Raw genomic sequence first — 9,755 nt, 5'->3', positions numbered from 1 at the left:
GTGTGTGTGTGTGTTTTCTCTCTCCCCGCCCTGTGAAACGTGCCGCTGGAGATAAAGGGCTTCAAAGGCACAGCTCTGCTAATGAGTGTAAACTGCTGTGACAGCCAAGGAGGGTTACCCCCTCTGTCTGTCCTCTCACTTTCTCTTCTCAATCAGCCACACTTCCTCTTCTCCTTTTCCTGCTCTTTTTCACACTCTCTCTTTCCATGGCTATTCACACTCTCCCAAATTTCTCTCTGTCTTGGCTATCAGTCTCTCTTCATCTCTCTTTTACTCTCATTTTCCAGTTTTGCCTCTTTCATCACCCTCACCTCTGTCTCTGTCTCTCCATTTTCTTGAAGCCAATTAACTCCTCCGAGGAGGGCAAAAAGACAAGCCAGAAATTATGCCTCCATCTGTCAACATGCCATTCTCTGCTTTTTGCCAGCCTTACACATAATTCATCATTTGAACTGACCAAATCATAATTGAGAAATACTCCTCACCTTCTTCTACTGCTCAAAATTCTGCAGCCACATCCTCCTCAGCATAAATTGGTGACTTGGCTATTATGGTTGCAGCTTCTTTGCAGTGCACTTTAAAAAAAGCCCTCTTTGGACACCTGATTTGAGGATTTACCTTTATGCAGACACAGAAAGTCCAATCTGATAAAGGGAAAAAAACAACAATACCATTATTTCTACTCTTTATACTGATGTGTGAGTCCTTTATTCTGAGAAATAAACTGGTCAAATATGGTCCTTCTCTGCCCCGCCGCAGGAAACCAGACTGGCTCTGGTTCTGGCTCTGCAGTCTCAGGCTGTATGGGGTGAAAAAAGGGACATAAATTAAATATTTGTTTCTGCCTTGCTGTATGTCTGTATGTCTATCTGCAATCCTTATCGTCTCTGGCACATTGCAGAGAAAGACGAGGATTTAAGCTTCCGAAGTCTTAAAGACAGTATAAATAAGGTAAGGAACGGGTTTCCAAGCTGAATAAGACACTACAAAAGCCTGCGCAGGATGTTAGCATTAATGGATATTTAGTTAGAAGGAATACCGGTATGCTGGATTTGGGGTTTCTTTTAAGATATGTCATTCTGTATTTGTCAGGGAAGCAGACAGTCACAAGACCTGTTACCTTCCTTATCTCCAGCATGTTACAAAAAAAAGGTGACTTGAGGAGCAGAAGAGACAGAAAAAACCTGCTCTGCCCTGTCTTTTCCTGTTTCACTCTCCTCTTTCTATTTTGTTCTGCCAGAGGCTCTGAGTCTCTCCTCTGGGAGTTTGAAGCTCTACAGCTAAAGCTGGGTTGAAGTGTTTCAAGACTTGGTGCATCTGTACACCAGCTGGCAATGCATTTGTGTGTATGTTTGAGTATTTTCTCCTTCCTTTTTCATCATCAAAGAGGCTGTTAATGTGTGTGTTCAAAGGCTGCATTTTTTAAGAAAAAAAGGTCAAACGAAGGTAAATAAACCATCAGTTTAATGAAGTGAGCTTTAGCTGTGGAAATGTAAGAGGCTTTGTGTGCATTCAACTATATGTTCCAAATCACTATTCTCCTCTGGAAGCTGCAGGGAACATGCAGAACAGAGCACTAATGAACATACACTATGGGCTTTCTTTTCAAATGGGCCCATTCATCCAAAACATGTGCCACTGAAAGGTATTTGGTATGAAAGCAGTGTACGAAAGGTGTATGTTAGGATTCAGGTTCATGACAAATCTTTGCACCAATCGACCTGTTAAGTCCTTTACTGTACCTTTATGTGCGGGCTGTGACAAGATGGTGGTTAATGGAGAATGAAGCAAAGTCCAGGCTATCAAATGCATGATTTGAAGAAACTCAGAGTGGTAGATGTGGACCATTGTTATGAAAACCGCATCAACAGCATATAAGACCACACATAGTAGTTTAAAGTCAGGCAAAATTAATTCCAATAAATTCCCAAAATTTAACACAGAAAAATGAGTCTACTAGTCATGGGATGTTGAATGTCCTGGCCACAGCCTGTATTGCTTGAATGTCACATGTTTCAGAGTAGGGAAACATACCCTGGGCTTTCTCCTATCTTGCCTTTGTGTCCTTCTGTGTCCCGCTGTCCTTGCTGAAAAGGCAAACTTAAGTGGCGTGCCATTGATTAAAACTGCTGCTGGAGGGGTTCTGTTAATTTAGTTTTTTTTCTTTCTTTTTTAAAATAATTCTTTGGGGGCTTTTTGCCGTTATTGGACAGAACAGACAGGGGAGAGAGAGAGGGGATGACACACAGCAAAGGGCCACAGGTCGGAATCAAAACCATGGCCGCTGCAGCAAGGACTCAGCCTTGGTACACAGGGCACTACCGTGAGGTACCAGGGCACCCCTATTTAGTTTTTTTCTTGACCCAAACCAGGAACTAAACTCTGGTGCTTCGACCACTCTTTCTTAAACATGTTTACTAGTAACTAACTTATAACTTATAACTGCTACTATATTAAATTGCTGCTTTCTGGACAATTCTTTACACTACTGGAGACTTGCTTATCTCTAACAATATATCATTATAAGTGCAAATATTAATAACAAAAGCACAATATAAATCATACAATACGTTTCTTTAAACAAAACTATAGGTAGCCAGTGCATATGTTAATGCAAGTCTGGCATATTTCTTCTTTGATCTTTAATTAGGCTGATGACGCATGCATTGTAGCATGGAGTGGGGAAGGAGAACGGAAGGACACATATGCATATAGGATGGAGAGCAGGACTAGACAGGGAGGTAGGGATAAGTAGTGACAGCAGAGAGGGACAGTCGTCAGGGAGAATTCATCCTCCACAGAGAAACACCATTCACTCTCTAATCTGTTGCCTGCAGCTCGGCGGCTGCCACGACAAAATGTAAGAGCCTGTCAAGTCGGCAGCAGCAGTTGGATCTTAATTGAGTGAGGCCTCCCAGTCGAGTCCACGCAGGGAGCTGGGGACCACCCGCCCAGATGTCTGTGTGGGAAAGCAGAGGGCTCATCTCATAAGTCGTAAAATGCCAATTGAGACTTGCATTTTACTCGTGACACATTTCCGAAGGCTGCACAGCCAATAAGTGGTAACATTTTTAATATTTCACCCCCTTAACCAACTTAAATATAAATCACAGCCCTAAATTTCTGGATTTACAATCCCATCACCTCTGCTCCCTTAGCTAATGTCGTTTAAGGGTGCAGGAAACCAACAGCAGCACTCAGCTCAGCCCTCTGACTCTATCTCTAGTCACAGCACTGTAACCGCGACAAGCTACCAATCAATAACTGACTATATATCGCAGTTTTGCCTCTTACAATGATGGAGAAATTCCAGCCAGGCTTAAGTCCAAGGTCTCTTCTCCTCAGACATCCACTGTTTCAGTGGTTGGTAGTCTTGTGAAACAGCAGCAGGCAGATTCCCTGCCCAGGGGACAGAGTGATTGTAATGCTTTTAGGGTTTAATGCTTTCAGTGTATTTATAGATCTCTGAGGGATGCAGAGTGCTCTCCCTCTCTCTCTCCCTCTCCTTACTTTTCTCTCTTGCCAACTCCCATCTTGGTGTTGTGTTCACAGCTTTTTATCAAATAGCACGGTGAGAAAACTAAAACAGGTACCACCGGCTGCAGTCCAAACATGAGGGGCCTCCATGTGAAAGTTACAGATAATTCATGTTTTGGTGTCAGGCTACTTCAGTCTGTGGAGAATTGTATTCACTCACATGTTTTACTCTTTGTGTGACAGTATCAAGTGAAATGGTTGTGTGACGTTCTGCTGGGCGCTCCACTAAAACTTGTTGTTTTGTACTTGTTAGACACATTAGCAAGTGCTAGTTGGTTTTATAGGGCTTCAATGTTATGATTGTTGTTTTGATATTTTAGTATTTATGGAAGGATACATTTATTAATATTTCAAAGATAATTCCGTCTTAAAGGTATACCTTTAAAACAACTGGGTCTAATTTGTAGTATTTTTCCTGCAGTAAATGGGGATATATCCAGCTTAGCCACAAAGGACTTTAATTGCAGAACAACTAATTTAGGCATTTAGGCCCTGGAAATCAAAGAGCAATGGCTTCTTTCAAAACTCATCACCGACAGTGACATTCATCAATTATACAAAAAGAAGTCCATCCCAGAAAAACCATAGTTGAGAGAAGCCTCATAAGACCATAATGCAATGTAGCCGCTAGACACTCACTGCGTGAGGGGTGTAACTTAGGCTGCATGCACTGCGGGCACATGTGACCCAAAGCTGACTTTTTTGCTGATACTCAGATCTGTTTTTTCAATTCTGATATGGGCCGCATTTAACAAATAATGTGAACAGCCAAACAAGAAAAATCCAATCTGAGCAATAAATCAGAATTGAGCTTGCAGTGTGGTCATGGTTGAATGGTTGTTGGAGAAAAATGGGGAGGTTGTCTTTGTACATAGCTAGCTAGTTATTTAGCTACTTCAACAAAAAATACTGAGTATGGCAATAAGAACAGTGACAGCTGTGGATGGTGGATGTGGATGCTGCAGTCCGCTAACAGGACACAATGTTAGGCTAAATTAGGCTAATGAAGGGAAACAACATGGTAATTCAGTCTGGTTTTCAGTTGGTGTTTTTTTGTGTGTGCTTGCACCCAGTTTCAGGAAAATAGGGCACCTATGTTTTATTAAACATGTGGAGTTGTGTTAATATCATAAGACCACTGCCATAATGCATAAACCATCACAGACTGGTTACATTTATAACCACCTTATTAAAGTATATCAGGGTATATTTTTCCTCAAAATTTGAATTTTAATGATTAAATTCCATTGACAAACCATACAGGGTCTGTGAAAATGCCAGGATCAGGTCTCAGCTCTATAATAAAACATCCTTTCCCCAGGGCGCCCTTCTTAAGGGATAAGTCTTTAGTGCTTTCTGTGATTGGCAATGCAACCTTGAACCATGTCAGTCAAGTGGGAAAAAATGTGGAATTAAAAGCCCCCGCTGCATCCAAAGTAAGGTGCAATTATAAAATACTTTCACACTTTCAGCCTGCGGTCTGGTGAAGGTGATCCATCAAACTGAGACACGTCAAACGACCGTTTCATACTCCTTTCATAGTGGCTGAGGAAAAACGAGGCTGGCCTTGGCACCATTAAACTCCCTGCCTTTAGATGTGTGTGTGTGTTGCTGCATGCTGGTGTATAATTTTGCTGGAAAAAGCAGCACTGGTGATAGACGGCATAGTATAGGGTGGTGTGCTAGTGAGGCAGTTCGGGGGTATTGGGTGACATTAATCAAGTGTTGATGGTTCTTGTCAATCTCCTGTGTGACAAGCATGTTTTTTTTGGTAGTATACTCATGGGATCTGTACTTGAACAAATCCTGAGAGATGTGATGTAGGTAGGTTAAAAACTTTACTCCTCTCATACAAGGTTGAAATTACTGGGCATACACACTCTTATTTGCTGTGTTCTAAAATGCACTTGGGAACCAAAAACTGCTTCTGCTTGTGATAGAGACAGGTTTAATAAATGCAACAATTTGGATGCACAGAGCCCAGTGAAGGTAAAATAAGCATCATATTTCATCCTTGCCCACCTCGGTGTCCCTTGGTATGTCTTGTCTTAATGAGTCTCTGCCTTTGGAGTAAGCAGAAAAGTACATAACAAGTGCTGCTAGTGAATGTTTATGTCTATTGGCGTGAGTGTGTGCGGTTGACTAGTCGGACAATTCCTCAATTTGCCTTATTTGTGCTATTATGTCTATCTATCTATCTTATCTTTTTTGCCTGGCGGAAAGTATCAAAGTTGGACTGAAGTTGGAAACGTCCTGGCCAAGACCCAGATTCATTCTGGGTTGCTTGGTTGGAGGAATAAAAAATATCACGCTTTATAGCTCAAAGCAGTGCCCCCTTCCTGTTTTGTAAACTTTAATTTCACAGATACGCTTATCTCCTGAGAGAGAATAAACACAGGCACAGATTTGCTCCAGCAGTAGATGAACTGCGGCTTGCTGCGGCTCAGTTTGTGTTTTTTATACTTGCTGGGTTACCATTCAGGTTTTGTATGCAAATTGTGATTTGAAATTCTTAATACTGTTGTACAATTTAATCACTTAAAGCTGCATGTTTGTTTCTGTAACAGTATCACATATATAGTGTAATTGTTTGGACATTTGAACCTAGAAACTCCAAAACCATGAAGCATGACTCATCGGCCCACAGGACAGTAGCATTCGTCAACCTGGCTATGAGAGGCAAAACACCAACTGTTGTGTGTGTGCCCAGTTTCCTTTGGATTATGCACTCACTGCTTTTTTTGTGGTAGTCTGGAAATGTTTAATTTCTGTTCAGAGCGAAGTCACTCGTACTTTATTTGCATAAATATAGTGAACCTGCCTCTCTTCGGGAGAATGAGACACTCTTATACTGCAGACCTATTTTTAGCCACACTAGTTGTGTGGCTCCTTAGTATTAGTTTAATGTGGGTGTGCCATGCTAGTGGTTGGCCTGTTGGTCCACCTCTTTGGTCCAGACTGAAATATTTCAACAACTATTGGATGAATTGCCATGAAATCAGGAGCTGAGTGGGGGGAAACCCAAGTAAACTCAGTTTACCCACCTCTTTGAAATGAAGCTGAGAGTTCATCTATTTTCAGATAAATGAGTCATGAGTCAATGAGGGGAAACAAGGATGCCACCCATCTCTGTATTTTCCACTGCACCCTGCATGAAATTGCCAGTGGATGAATCCTACTGACTTTGGTGATTCCCAGACTCTTCCTTTAGCGCCACCATGAGCCACTGTAATTTGTCTTTAGTACTAATTAGCAAATGCTAGCATGCTAACATGCTAATCTAAGCTATGGTCTACATGGTAAACATTACTTGCCAATTAGCATGTTGATATTAGCATTAAGCTCAAAGCACTGCTGTGCCTAAGTCTCAAAGAGCTTCTAGTGTGGCTGTAGATTAGTCTTGTTTCATTATGTCTTGTAAAATGGGTTTATTGTGCATTAAAATGTTCCCAGTACAGGTTAAAATGATGCATTACAGTAAATAGTGGTAGTGAGAATTATGCCACTGTAACTACTGTCCATTGTTTAATATTTTTACAGTAATGGCAATGCAACAAATCTTCCAAAATCTTCCCTCTCATATCTACTCTTGCTTTGTGGTTGACACTGGATCCTTCTCATGAAAGCCACTGATGACATTTATGCCTTTAAAGGCCATTATCCTTGGATTTCCCTTATTACAAGGGAGGGGCTGAAAATAAAAAAATATAGAAAAGTCCAAGAAGGATGTAACTACAAACTGGCTAATATTTTGTAAATTGTACAATAATTTTGCTTGTATCTTTTCTCATTTTTTTTGGCTGTTCACATTTCGAAGCAGTACCTGCAGTACCAGTCAGTCAATGCCTCAAAAGAAAAACGCAAAAAAAGATAGAGCTGAGGTCTCCAAGGTGTAAAGCTCACATTCTTTCTTCCAAAAAGTGGAAACATGCATTATAACTCCCAGGCTTGCTTGTCTTCACTGGTGCAACACTGGAGCAATGATTTACCATATCCGTTTATTCTGTCAACCACTTGCACTTCATTCAGACATTTATACCCTCTACAGCCCATCCTTCCTGCCATTGCTTCCAAGTTTAGAGATTTGGGGCTGCTTTTCAGCTTTGAAAAACACCTGATATGTGCAGAAGTTCAGTGGGAAGCTTTAGCATGCAGAGCTTTCCCAATTCAGAAGACTAAACACATACAAATAAATCTTTTAAAAATTGACATGTAGTTAGAGGAGACTACCACTGAAATACCAAATTCAAATATGTTTTACATTGGATTTGTTTTTCCCCTTTAAATGTAAAAGGAATTAACATTACACCAAAGCACCTACACACTGACATATAGGCTACATGGTTGGTTTTATCTGGTTTCACCTCAGCAAACTGCTCCAAATAGGTAACACAAGGACACACACAAAGGCAGCATAAGTAGCTCATTTAGGCTATATGAATGATGTGACTACAAGGCTAGCAGTGGGGGTAGCCATCTTGGAATGATGTCCCAAGTCGGGATAAGAGGAGGTTTTCCTGCTCTTCCCATCCTGCTGACATTTTGCGTGTATGCAACATTAGAATAGCTGGAGGCAAAGGTAGCCTCCAAGAGGAGGTTAGCTTAGCTTAGCATAAAGACAGGAAGCTAGGGGAAACAGCTAGCATTAAGGTTAAAAAATACATCTAACAGCACCAAGTTTGTTTCATCTGTATGCAAAGAAATGAAATAATCACTGAGCTTTAGAGGTGCTGATAGGCCTAATTTTTAACTCTGAAGAGAGTAGGGCTGGACGAAATGGTAAAAACAGCATATAGCAATTATTTTGACATATATTGTGATATGATTTGCGATTAGTGTGGGAATGATCACCTTTGCATCACAAATTAAATTTTCACTAATTAACCTAGCTGGGGTTGGTACCAGACAAACTTGTTTTCTTACATCTGGAGAACAAAAATTGTAGATGAGGCCATTTCTGCAGAACTACAGTACTTCATTAAAATCCTGTTTTATCAAACCTTTTTACCTTTGTCAAAAAATTGCATTTTAGCCATATTGTGATTCTGATAATATTGCAAATAATTGTGCAGCCCTAGAAGAGAGCCAGGCTAGATGTTTCTCCTGCTTCCAGTCTTTATGCTGAGCGAATCACCTCGTGGTTCTACATGTAGCTTAACACACATCGATATTCTCATCTAATTCTCAGCAAGAAAGTGAATTTCCCAAAATATCAAACTAATGCTTCAACGTTGGCTCTACTTTGAGTATCAGAAAAATAAACAGAATTTATCTGTGGCTGTAACTGATTCATGAGTGTAAATGTAGTCCTGCTGCTCTCCACAGCAGTCGTCCCAGAGGAGATATACTGTTTTTACTGTTAGCATGCAATATAATGCACTATTTATGAACATTCATGTCAAATTTATTGCAGCTTTATTTTAGTACAGGGATATGTGCATTCACATGAGTGTGCAGTATCCATACTGATGCCTGTGTGTGCGTGTCGCTGAGCATGTTTTTCGCTCCAGATGGTGCGTAAGCCCATGTAGCTCCCACAGTTATCAATGCAAGCTGGAATTATGCAGACGCGCTTTAATTCTGCAAACAACCCCTAATTCTTAATTTAGATATTAATTAGTTTCCCTGTTACTTGGCAAAGCCCTGTGATTTCCCCTGACAGCAGGCATGCTTATAAGTGGGGCGTCTGCTGACGCTTGGCGCTGCAGAAAAGCATGTAGACGATGTAGGAGACTCAATAACATGATTGAAACAAGTTCATTAACGGAGACCTCAGCAGTGGGCCTGAGAAGAAGTGTAATCAACAGCAGGCAGTGAAAATACATAGAAACCATACTTTATTCAGCTCGTGATGTCTGTTTTAACTACTGAGACCCTGGATAATATTTAAATTCTTTGATTGCAGTGACAGATGAAGAATCTGAAAAACACTGTAGTCTCTGTTTAGTCTTTTTCATTAGAAATTTTACAGTATTCTCTGACAGTAAACTGTGATAAGGCCATTGGTAGTTGCCAGGAATCATCCAGATGTTGACATGACATGATGTTGACGTATTTAATTTGCAAATATTTGGAAGCTCCAGTACTAGACAGCTCATTACTCTAGAGGCATGTTGAAGCCAAAAACATAAAAAATAGTAGTAATGAACTCGGCGTCCGGTCAGCTCAGTCGGTAGAGCTGGCGACCCATGTACGGAGTTGCTGCAGCGGCCTGGGTT

At 40.9% G+C, this 9,755-nt stretch overlaps 1 protein-coding gene across 1 annotated transcript in view; it reads left to right on the top strand.

The window, feature by feature from the left end:
• Positions 1-9,755, top strand: part of LOC118334702 (probable G-protein coupled receptor 158) — a 58,568-nt gene that overhangs the window by 12,575 nt on the left and 36,238 nt on the right. The window lies entirely within an intron of this gene.

This window comes from Morone saxatilis, unplaced genomic scaffold (genome assembly GCF_004916995.1).
Source record: "Morone saxatilis isolate NCDOM2014 unplaced genomic scaffold, NCSU_SB_2.0 Contig23, whole genome shotgun sequence".
NCBI classification, from domain to species: domain Eukaryota; kingdom Metazoa; phylum Chordata; class Actinopteri; family Moronidae; genus Morone; species Morone saxatilis.
This window is presented reverse-complemented; position numbering and strand designations above follow the sequence as displayed.